Source organism: Ciconia boyciana, chromosome 1, assembly GCF_034638445.1.
Source record: "Ciconia boyciana chromosome 1, ASM3463844v1, whole genome shotgun sequence".
Taxonomy (NCBI): domain Eukaryota; kingdom Metazoa; phylum Chordata; class Aves; order Ciconiiformes; family Ciconiidae; genus Ciconia; species Ciconia boyciana.
The window spans coordinates 52,198,218-52,210,327 of record NC_132934.1 but is presented as its reverse complement, the minus strand read 5'-3'; the positions used below and the strand labels follow the sequence as shown (position 1 = coordinate 52,210,327).

Below are 12,110 nucleotides of genomic sequence, written 5' to 3'. Positions count from 1 at the left end.
CCTACATGTAAACATATGGTCGTCAAAGCAAGCAACAAGCTCCACGCACCTTGGTGAACCTGCAATATGACTTTCATTCTGTGCTAAGTCCTCCAGAACAGACTTTTAAACTAAGGTAGATTTTAGCTTCAGTTATATTAAGTCACTTGAGCTGTAATACCTTCCCACAAGAATACTTCTATCATAACACACCCTGAAGCTGGCCTCCATCCCAAGAAGGGCATTCCAACAAGGTAAAGTTTACATAACCAGACCTCATGCACAGCAAAGGAGAATACTTTAGTCTTTGGAGTAAGATACCTGATTTGTTTTAATGATTCAAGTTTAATGAAATAACATTAAGTAACAGGAGCAAAGAACCACTGTGAATCAGTAAGCAGTGAGAACTGCTAATGAATAAAACAAAATAGATTTTTGTTTCTACATATGAAAGCCTCCATGTGTGTAGTGGTTCATCAACACAGTTACAAGGAAGGCTGTAGCTGAGTTTCTCCCCCTGAGATTGTGTTGCTTATTTCAGCTGCTGCATCTAGGTGGAGTCGGTGATATCAGAAAGGATATAAGCCTGTAGGTTTTATCTTTTTAGGAACAACTCATGGAGGTGATTTGGAAAATCAAGATATAAGCAATTATGATAATATCTCATCCCTTAGCAGATAGTACATATTCTTCTTCTCACACACTTTTATATTTCATAAAGGTAAAGAATAAAATCATAGTTACAGTGAAAACACCTTTAAGACATTTTTATTATTTGAGTGGAAACCATCATGCACTATTTGATATTTGGATTTTTTTTCTCTGTTCCAAACAGAACTGTTGTATTTTTAACACATCTGTGGATTACTTCTCATTCAGTCTTTCAAATATACAGAACACACAACCAGTACAATATTACTACTACATCTGTTTTTCTATGAGGACATCAAGATGTTTTTACTTATGCTAAGTAAATACAATATATGAAATTTATATAGTGTAGATAGACTATATATATATCTGTATGTATGAATGTGTGTGCTTCATCTACACTGATTCAGCAGATGGCACACCAAAATTCCAGCAATATTTAATGCAGTAAGTGGACAATTTAATGTCCATATTTCAAAGACAGATAATAAGAGCTAGGGAAGACTCTTCAGTAAGAGTTTTGGTGTTGTACACCACACTAACTGTTCCATAACATATTCAACAAAATTTTCAACATTATGCCCCAGTAATGCACCTCTCTCTAAAATTTAGAATTTTACAAAAGAAATAAAACTCCAAAATGAGAAAATAGTGCTCTCTACCTGATGACTGCATTTGATTGAAACAGAGATGAGGCATTTTCTGTTTTACATACTATTCTAAAAATTCTTCTCTGCCCCATTAGGAAATCAAGAGGCGTCTGTGTCTGGAGACCGTGTCACTAATCTACTAATAAAAGTCCTCTGTAAAGTGATGTTAACGAAGAAGTTTTCTGTGCAGCTTGGACATAGGAAGTACAGGAAACACCGAAGATCCTCAAAGGTAAACACGTGGTATACTGCAATTAGTTCTCCATCCAAGTACTACTTTTTTGCACAATATTTGCTAGTTTAATGCTATCACATGATAATCCAAGTAAGTAGCTAAGCGTTATTTCCTGTTACATGCAATTTTATTCATATTTTTTGACATTTCTTTAAATTAAAACCCACTTGCAAGCAAGACTCCATTTTCTTTGTTTGCTCCAGACTTTTTTTGCAAAAAGTTGTTAACTTCTAATTTAAAGATCAGTGGGGCATGGCAAAAATCTAATTCTGAACACAGACTTTTTTCAGGACCGCTATGAAAATAAGTCATCACGAAATAATTACACAAACCACTAAGTCAAGTGATATGTACAAAATAAATATTACTTGGAAATTAAATATGTAAAGCACCAAGACAGCAAGGTTATGTGAGTGAATATACTTTTCAAACATGCCCATCACCTCGGTATCTTGGCACAAGAGTCTTTTAATCATGCAATTACATACAATTGTCACAGATGCATAGAACATACTTATCATAACACAGCCTTCTGTGTACCCCATTTCTGAACTTCACCCTACGAAACTATTTATGCATAAATTACATTTAATCTTAAATAATCAAGAAGTTTGTATAAGCAAAATATGAGATGAACCATGACTTTCTGCTTGAAATTAAATGAAACCATTGACTTTCGGAGTCCTCATGACCGAAAAGATGCTGCATTGTATAAACTTGTCTTAGCGCTACACCTCTATGTAAATAAAGATGTAAGTTGTCTCCCTTTCAACTGCAATGTTAAAAAGGCTGACAGGGCTTCACAAAACCCTCCTGTGTTAGGGAACGGAAACTCCTAATGAGATTAGTTGGTGTGTGTGCAGACATTACTTAGCCATGACTAAATGGGCTCTCTTCCTGCAGCCAGTGGAAAATTCAGGGAACTTTTTCCCCCTGCAGCATCAGAGTCCCTCTAACCTTCAGCAAAGCCAGATCCAAAAACAACTCTCCACTTTCTCTCCCTTTCTCTCTCTCTCTCTCCTTTTTTTCCCCCTTCCCTTACAAACATTTTTAGTGTTTTTTCGGTTGGTCGTGGAAACTATCCACGTCGGCCAAGGGGTCTTGGGGCAGGGGGTGGCTAAGAAAAGCAGGGAGGGCCGGGGAGAATGCAGAAGACTACAAAGGAAACTGTGAAAAGGAGCAAATATATAAACCTGAGAGGGAGAAAACCACAGAGTTTCTTTGTGAGCTGCAGTGACTCATTTTCAAGATGTTGTCTGCTGCCAGTTTCAAACCGGAAGCGCATGGCAATTAGTCTTGCTGTTTCCAGACAAGCCAGAAACTCTCCCGACACTTTTTTTTTTCTTCTTTAAAGCCCCTTCTGCAGTTTCTGCAGGAGCCTTCCCTTCCTCCCCCCACCCCACCCCGGCCCCGCTCGGCCTCGCAGCGGCGCCGGGGACCCCGCGGCGCCCCCCGCCGCCGTGACAGGCACCCGGGCGGCCCCCGCCACCCCAAACTCCGTTATCATGATGCTGCTCGTACGGGGCAGGCCCGCGCGGCCCCGGCAGCCGGACACGGCCGGGGAGGGGGGGGCAGGATACGACCCGGCACCGCCGAGGGGGCTGCGGGGCGGCGAGGGGTCCCAGGGCTCCCCCCGACCCGCTGCGCCCTGTCAGGCAGCGCCCCCCTCCCGGCCCTGTCTCTCCTCGCACCCCGGCCCCTCCCCTCCGCCCGCCCGCCCCCCGCACACGCTCCGTCCCCTCACCTACAGCCGCAGCTACCGGCGGGCGGCGGGGCCCCTGGGGCAGCCCTCGACCCCGGCGGGGGCCCCTGAGGCGGCGCGAGCACCCCACCCCCAGCGCCCCGCGCCCTCCAACCGCCGCTCCCCAACCGCCGCCCCCTGCCCTCGTTACCGCCGCGCTGGCCGGGCCCGGCCCCGGGGCAGGACCCCGGGCCCCCGGCCCCGGCCCCGAGTGTGGCTCCGAGCCCTCCTCCCCCGCTGCGTCCCGGCGCTCCTCACCTCCAGCCCGCGGGTTGCCCCGCGGTGTCCCCCCGCTGCCCCACCAGCGAGGGGGCGCCGGCCCCGCAGCAGCCGCCGGCCTCCCCTTCCCCTCCCCCAAGCCCCCCGAAACTTTGCAGGAGTCGGGGCAGGCGCAGCAGCACTTGTACCTACCCAGAGCCTGAGGGACTTTTCCGCTCTCTCTTGGTAGTTTAGAGGGAGCTGGGTAAAATTCCCTGGTTCTCCATGCTGACAGTCTTCTGCAAACGCTCTGTTGCTCTTGTAATGAGATCCTGATTTTTTTCCCCCCTTTTTTTTTTCTTTCTTTTTTTTTTTTTTTCGGCCGGGGGTGTGTGTGTGTGTGTGTGTGTGCCTGTGTGAGAGAGCGAGCAGGAAGTCAGAGCAGTCAGACAGAGAGCCGGCTCACTTCCTTTCCTGCATTATTCCCCAGGCGGTTTGCAGTCTGTGTAAACAGGCTTTTCCTCCCCTCTCCCCTCGCTCTGGCCACTGATGTGCAGCATGGCTGTAATATAAGACACACACATAGTAAAGTGGGTAACGGTAACTCCACAGGCTCGCAGGGAGCTCCGGCGGCTCCCCCGACCTCCACCTCTTCCTGTGCTACACCCCTGGGGAGGAGCTTCCCGCCAGCCCAGCGCTTGGCCCACCGGCGGCACCCGGCTACCAGCCGGCTGGAGTGGCTTGGCGAGCAGAGACCCGCTTTTCCCCGGGTACCAGTTGAGAGATGCTTACGAAGCGCTGACGAGCGGCGCCTCGTCCTCCCGGAGCATCGCGAGGGGCCTCGGCGAGGCGCTGGCCCGGGGAGAGGCGGCCGTCCCTGTCCCACCGAACCGGGGGCTCAGGTCGTGATGGAGCGAAGCGGTGGGCGCCTCCGCTTCGGGTCAGGGGAGGCTGAGGGGTTGGTGGTGCGCGGTAGCTCGCTAGATGCGCTGGCCGCCTTCCCGAGCTGGACCTCACATAGGTAGCAAAATACAGAAACGGCACAACGTGGCACAACAACATAATTGAGGGAAATGACATCTTAAAAGTCAAGGGGCGCTCACATCGTCAAATCCAACCTGGATCTTCCAGCTCCACATCGTATCTCAGAGACAGACCAGTGGTAGTTTGCTGATTGGGATTTAGGTTTTGACCCTCAAGCTGTAGACCTCAGATCTAAACTGTCGGTTTGGATTTATTAAAAGGGATGCATTTCCAGTATTTGGAGTTTACATCCTTTATGTCTTTTCTTGTGTCTTGCATATCTGCATCGTACTGTCTATTTCTAACTTTATTTGGAAATTCTCAGAGTGACATTACCTTCTGTCTGCCCAGTGCGTCGGTGATGTTCAGTGCATAATACTTTAAAATCAATATTGCGCTGCTATTTAACAGTCACAAGATTTATCATTCCAGCACAATAACTGCAGTTCAGAATGTTCTTGACGTGCAATGACACAGAAGCTATGATTGGCTTTTATCACTCTGTTGGGTTATTGCTTACGATGTCATTGGGAACAAAAGTATGCTTTGATGGAATTAAAAAGATCATCCCAGTTGGCCACTAAGCGTTAGTCAATAGCATCCGAACAGCTGGTGGTGAGCAAATTGCGAGTCTCTTGTGGAGGTCCGTCAGGTTTCTTCCTTCTCATCCTCTAACATGCCATGGGGGAGCAAGAATAACATGGTACTGGCACACCAAATTATGTAACTTTGTTATTTTCCTTAAATAATTCCCTTTTAGAAGTCATTCTGAATTTTAGAATACAAATGTGAGGTCTGCTAAATCTTCATTTTGTGTTTCCCAAACAAAGAAGCATTAAAATGTTTACCTTGAGATAGTATATTTCCTAGATCAAAATGCGCAGTGGATGAAGTCCTTGCTGTAAGCGTTAGTCTAAGTCATTAGGATGCAGGAATCAATCTTTCTTTGGGAACTACAACTGAAGACCCGGGTTTGCAAAACCAGGGTAGCCAGAGAAGCTTTTATGGTACCAATATGCAGTGTTGGACTGACAGCTGGGGGTACCAGCATTCATCTTCTACATTTATCTTTCATTGATTTTGTGCACGAGAGAAGAAGCAGAGACACCCCAGAGTTGCCTCGACTGATTATTGGTGTGGAGATCTGAGAGAACAAACTCTCAAAACCAGTATGACTTCTTTTCTTTTACAAAAAGTAAATAACCCTGTGTCTTTAAAAAAAAAAGTTTAAAAATTAAAATGGTTCTTTTATTTATTATGCTGTAACTTGATTGACAGCGCTAGATTTTTTTTTTTACAGCACCAGTCCTTTTTTCTCTAGATAGTGAGGTAGAAACCTAAATAAAGCTGCCATGCAGGAGGTTGGATGGCCACTGGATGAGGGCTCTTCATATTACCCTACAGATGCTGAACAAGAAAGTGCGGAACTTGTTTAATGGAATAAAGCCACCAGGCTATGCTGGAAACATGAGGAATTCAGAAAGCTCTGCTGCAAGGGGAAGAAAATGGGAGCTTTTGGCCAGGGCTGCTGATTCTAGAACTATGGATGTAATCTGGAAAATATTATTTGAAACTACAGCTATGTGCTTGATAAAAACACTGTGCTTTACAGAATGGTTGACGAAGCTCTCTCATCCGCGATATCTGCCTGCCTAAATTAATTTAGACTTACAGTTATCCTTAAGGATTATCTGATGCAAAAATACAAGATGATGAATGAGGAAAATTGCAGCTTGTATTGTGTAGGAGCCTTTTTCTTCTGCAAAAGCAATTCCCCTCAGAAAATGTTTGTTTATGTAGTCATAAAAATTCTAGTCATGTTTTTAGTAGAGTCACTAGTCAATTCCTGTGTCTCAATTCACATCCATTCATCAGCACATATTATCATTACAACTGTTAATTATAAAGTCTGAGTCCTGTCCTCAAGCTGTGAAGATTTGGGGTTTTAGCTTTGGAAATTGTTGTTCCTTGCTTAGAGTTGGTCCAGACAACAGCTGTCGCACTCGTAAAGGACTAAGAGTAACTAGAGACAGCTCCCCTTCGACCAGTAAGGCAGGCTACTGCTGCTGAAAGTCCTAATCTGATGGGTTCAGGCGATCCTTGAACAAACATATGCACCCAGGATGTCTCTGGGTCCTGTTTATCTAGGGATAGTGCAGTTTGTAAAAGAGCCTGTATTTATAAACCTGTCCTTCTGTTGAAAAAATTGCCCCAAAGCATTCCTAAGTATAGTGACTATAATTCTGCCTCATTTTTATTAGATTACATCAATTAAGAAACCAGGCTTTGTCTGTCCTTTCAGATTGTTTCTACTGTATTTTTAAACTGTTCATAAATCTCATGTGCTGCTGTAATTAACCAATCTGAAACAAGGAAACAAAAAAATAAAGGTAGATTTGCTGTGCTCCAGATCTCTGTTTAAGCTCTTCAGGCTGAGGTTCATATCTGTGTTGGTCTAGGTTTTAGTGTAATTTCACTCCGAGCCTCTGTCTCCCTGTAATTAAATTATTAAATTAAATTAAATAATTGTAATGTCACTTTGCAGTACATTGTTTTCCTTAAATGTACGTAGATGCTTATAATCATGTAATTATCAAGAATAAAGTTGAAAGCAGTTGGAAATAATTGTCGTTTCTTTTACTATTTTAATTGTGAATATATTTAATGAATGTATACATTGTTTCACCTTCTCTAAACATTTTGTCTTTCTTTCTAGATTACAGGCTCTGTAGTGGAGAGGCTTCAAATTCGTGTCTGTCTTTATGACAACTAACACAATAGGTTCTGTGGGAGAATCACTCGTAACCATTCTTCTCTCTTATTTTCTGGTAACACTAGCTTGAATAACCACCTGCCAGGTTACAGGGGGATTTCCAGGGGATTTTGGAAGGTGAGTATATAGAAACTAATTACCTGAGTTGGAATGACAGCCTAATTCACATAGGAGTCTTGGTTGCCCTGCACAACATGCTATTTAAACGCCTTGCAAATGTTGCATCAATATCAATGAATGTTCCTCCAGCAGGTTTGGCTTTTCTCTTTCACACTTCCCTATAGCTGGACAAACACGGGCTTCAGGGCCAACAACTTCGTTATTGCAAAAAGTCCCGGGGGATGCATACTGCTCACAAAGTGGTCAGGTCCTCAGTTTTATCTCATCTCGCAGGCAGCTTCACTGGCAAGAAAAGTCTTGTCTGCAATACTGTCCAGTGCTACCTCCAGGGTGTAACACTGCCTCTAAACCCATGGAAACTCAAGAGATTGGACTGCACATTGTTCCCCAGAAAACACTGTTTCTTCCTGGGCTTTTTGCTGAGCTATCTAGAGTAAAATTGTGAGCTTTAGAAAAGGTTTTAGATGGCAGACATCAACAGAACTGTGTTCGCTGCTGAGAAACCTCTTGTTCAAAGTTGGATCAGATTAGTGGGAAAAACAATTGCACGTCATCATCAAAAGGTTCAAAACCTCATGCCACATTTTCTGGAACAAAGAAATTCTGCAAGTTTTAACCTAAAATGTTTCCTCTCAGAGGCAGGAGAAGGGCTGAGTGCTTCTTCACACCATGAAATAAGTATACTGTGCAGATGGTAGGACCTGGGCGAGGAAGCGGGAGCCTCTTCCCTCCCCTCCAGGGACTTCTTTTTCCCTCAGGGAGCATGTTCCAGTCCCTTGTGACAAGAGGCTGTGAATGAGAATTACTACCAGGTTGCAATTAGAAATCTGCCTTCAGTCTTAAGGGAATGATGTTTTGGAGACCCCAAGGTTTTCCTCTTCTCCCCTCCCCACCCCCGGAAGGCTGTGGTGCTTGATCAGGAAGGAGTGTTTGGGGGAAATTACTGCTTTTACACTCCTCTTCCTCTGGCACATTTTTGCTTTCCTGAATGTTTTGCTTTCCCTGTATGTTGTTGTGGAAGAAAGCACATGACCCAACATGGTTCGGTTAAAAGCATCACTTGCGTGTATGATTTCATTAGGTTTGCCTTCTGAGTGAAAGATTTATAAGGAATTACCTCCTGTGTGCAGTGTAATTGCCTATGATTTTTTGTCATTTCAGGAATGTCATGTCTCTGTGTGTTGAAAGAGCCTGTAGCACCTAAATGAGCAACCCAGGAAAAGAGGGGAAGAGGATTCCACGAATCTTTGAATAACCGTGAGGTCTAATCTAACTGCAAAGATTAACTATTTCAGAGGTCACCGTGCTTCTTAAATCTTTCAATCTGTTCTACTGCAATTTCTTTTCCAGGCTAATTAATTAAAGGTCTGAGCTAGAACTTTAGTTGCATTTTATTGGTCTCTTCTCTCCCCCCCCCCCCATCTCCCATCTGTCTATTTTATTCTAACTTAATCTCTAAATATAACTTAACCAAGGTATTTCTACTGCCAAATATCACCATAGCATCTGAATATAATTAAACTGCTTTTACTGTTCTCAAATGCTTTTGGTCAAATAGAGCGCAACTCACTGCCACTTCTGTTCAGCCCACACTAATTCTAAGATGATGAACGAAATCGCGCAGATTTTATCTTCAACATGTGACCTTATAGCTTTTATGTTTCCCAGTATGACACACACACTTTGAGAGACATTTCTACTTAACAATTTTCAGTTAGGTGCAAATGATGATTTTTTTTCTCTTCTAATTACTGTGTATTTGATTATGATGTTCCAATGATTGTATTATCGTGTTTGCAGTTACAAAGTTAATTACGCATGTTCTTGATGATGTGCATTTTTTAATAAAATAATCAACATTTTCTTAAAGCCCTCCCTGTTCTCATACTCCATAGCCATAATTATAAACCCCATATAAAAGGCACTTTGGAAAAAAATAAAATCTTCAAAATATCTTTGGGTTTTTAAAGTCAAAACTAACTCCTTAACCAGACCATACAGTACATGCACTATGTGTTTCTTATGGAAATGATTGCTATCAGCATAATTGTATCTGCCTTTTGCTTGCTAGAAAATCCTTTTTCTAAGCCACATTACACAAAAAAGTTAAAAAATGAATGTGTCTTAATACCTTTACCTTACATGTGCATGTGCACTCATTTTTCTTGATGTACAGTAACAGAGAGAGGCTTCAGAAAACAATTCAAAGCATGTAAGTTAGGACCCTGATATGAATGATCCGGAGGTGCCTGCTTCTCTCCACTGACTATGCAGGAATCCTGGGAAGCCTCCCCAGCTAACTCAGCTGCCCAAATTAGGTGCTTAGAGTTAGAAGACATAGATAGCCCTTAGATTCATATTCTGCCTTCAGTACAGCTAAACTGTGGAATCACTTTTCAGCTGTCTACGAGGAGATTTTATTCAGACTTTTTTTGCTACACATTTGAACTACAAGTACAAAAAGCTTTCAGTGTAGACATACTCACATCCAAGTCATTTAAAAGTGACAGCGTTTTGATCCTTCTAAAAACTCAAGTAATGTAGGCTTGCAATGCAAACTTGATCTTGTTCCTCCAAAAATTCCCAGTTTGTACATCTTTCATATACCGGTTTGCTCTATTTCAGATCAGGACTGCTATCCTGCCTGTACCTTAAATATACACACGTTGAAAATCTGATACCCGTTTGCCTGTCTGGTAACTTTTTATCACATACTAGCGATAGTCACAGTTCTAAGAAGATTGCTGATGTGCACCGAAAACTACGGTTATACGAATATTGCCTTGGCTGCTGTTGTGCGCTCTTGACTGCGTGTTATCAAGAGATGCCACATTTACATGGCAAGCTTTTTTGACATAAACTGTAGGCTCCTTCATAACCAGACTTAGCAAAAGACCATAAACACAAGCCTAAGTCCATGCTTACTAAAGAAGTCCTTAAAAGTTAACCATGTGCTCTCATGTTGTGTTTAACACAAAATAAATTAAGGCAACCACACACCTATGGGAACGGCTAACATGGCTGTAGCCCACCATTGGTGTCATCCAGTGAAGCACGGCTGCTCCAGGTGAGAGGACAGGGCATCGGCTGTAACCCTCTCATCTACATTTCAGCTGCATGCAACACCAGATTTAAGCACATTCTTAAGCTTTGCTGAAGCAAGGCCTTACATCCTTGTGCAAAAGGTGTTGAGCTTATGGTGAGTTTCTTTTGACTTCAATTTCAAATCAGAGTTTCAATCAGGGATTTACTGTGGATTTAACCGAAGTCCTTCAGGAGGACTTCGGTTAAATACCAAGTTCCTTCAAAATCCTACAGAGATTGTAGTATAAATTTGTTAGTCTGACACTTGCTCATTCTACTAAAAGCAGGATGCTATACCAAACAGATTATTGCTTACATTACTCCATGTAATATAGCTTGCATAATTCATGTTAAAAATTGCTTTGAGATATTGTTGTGAGAGAAATTGCAAAAATACATACACATAGAAATGTATAGTAAACTATGCTGTAATGTAAATGTCTTTAAATATTTAAAGAGAAAAAGGAAATGTTATAAACTGTTGGTAAATTTTTTGGATGCTGTTTGTGTTTGAAATTTTCTCCGTTTTCCTGTAGAAACTTCCGTATCCTCTTCCTGTGTCCCTACAAAGTTTTGTACAATGCAGAACAAGAAATGCTACAGGGATTGTGCTCCACCTTTCTCCTTCCTGCTGGGATATCCTTTCTGTAGAGAAATGTAAAGTATGTAATATTCAAGTAAAAATGTTATATTATTCTTTATCTCAGTCATTTTCTGTTATCTACAACATATCAAGCTGAGTGTACATTGGTTGCAGAAATACTCCACTATTTGTACGTTTTTATGACATATGAGTTTCTCAGCCAAAGGTAGCTAAAATCTATTACAAAGTTTCTTGTTTTCCAGAGTCTTATCAAGGGTTCATGTCTAAGCCAAACAAGACAAGGGTGGGTTGGGTTTTTCTCTTCATTGTTTCGACTGAATTAACAGGAAGGGGGGAGTGCTTTACCTGTCTGACACTAGAGCAATATTCATTAGCTCCCACTTTTCACTTGTCTGTCTGTCCAGACTCTGTCTGCATCCTTGTGGGAACTGTACGGGAATCTCTTAACTCCCAGTAATAAATAAGGAAATTAGTAAGGGCCTTTGATCTGAGTTCCAGTCTTAATTCATTCTAAAAGTCAATACTTACAATAAAATAAAGGACCAGGACTTTAAAAGCTTAGTTAATGTTAATGGACCATGTTCCTGTGCAGCCAGTGTAGGCTTTTACTGTTGTACTTTCCTCTGAATGTTGGAAGCCGTTTTATAACCCTACAGACATATAAATGCAGATGTATGTATGTATGTATGTTTCTCATTTAGATCATTTAGCAGTTCTTCCCCAGCAATAGCAATAAGGCATGATTGTGGTCAAGACGGAAGAGAATTATTCTGTAGTCTGGTAGACAGGGAAGATCAGAAAACAAACTGATTATTCATTTCAAATGAAGTTCATGTATGTAAAATAATAAATCATCCACAGGGCTGCCAAATTAAAATAATGTAAAAAGGCAGAGACTTTTAAAAATATGCAGAGGTTTCAGACAATTTGTTGAAATACATAGCAAACAGAAAGTAGATGTTTTAAAATTTACCTTTAAAATAATACAGAACAAAACTCCTCCCTCTGCATGGATGAGATCTGCTGAGTTAGAAGTTTCTCATAGTTATCAG

The 12,110-nt window shown here is 42.3% G+C and overlaps 1 protein-coding gene across 1 annotated transcript in view; it reads right to left on the bottom strand.

Annotated features, from left to right (window-relative positions):
* ELK3 (ETS transcription factor ELK3) overlaps positions 1-4,120 on the bottom strand; it is a 41,207-nt gene extending 37,087 nt beyond the window's left edge. Inside the window, exon 1 of the mRNA XM_072865705.1 lies at positions 3,668-4,120. The gene's annotated coding sequence lies outside the window, so the exon portion shown is untranslated. The remainder of the gene's footprint in view (positions 1-3,667) is intronic.
* Positions 4,121-12,110: the final 7,990 nt, after the last annotated feature.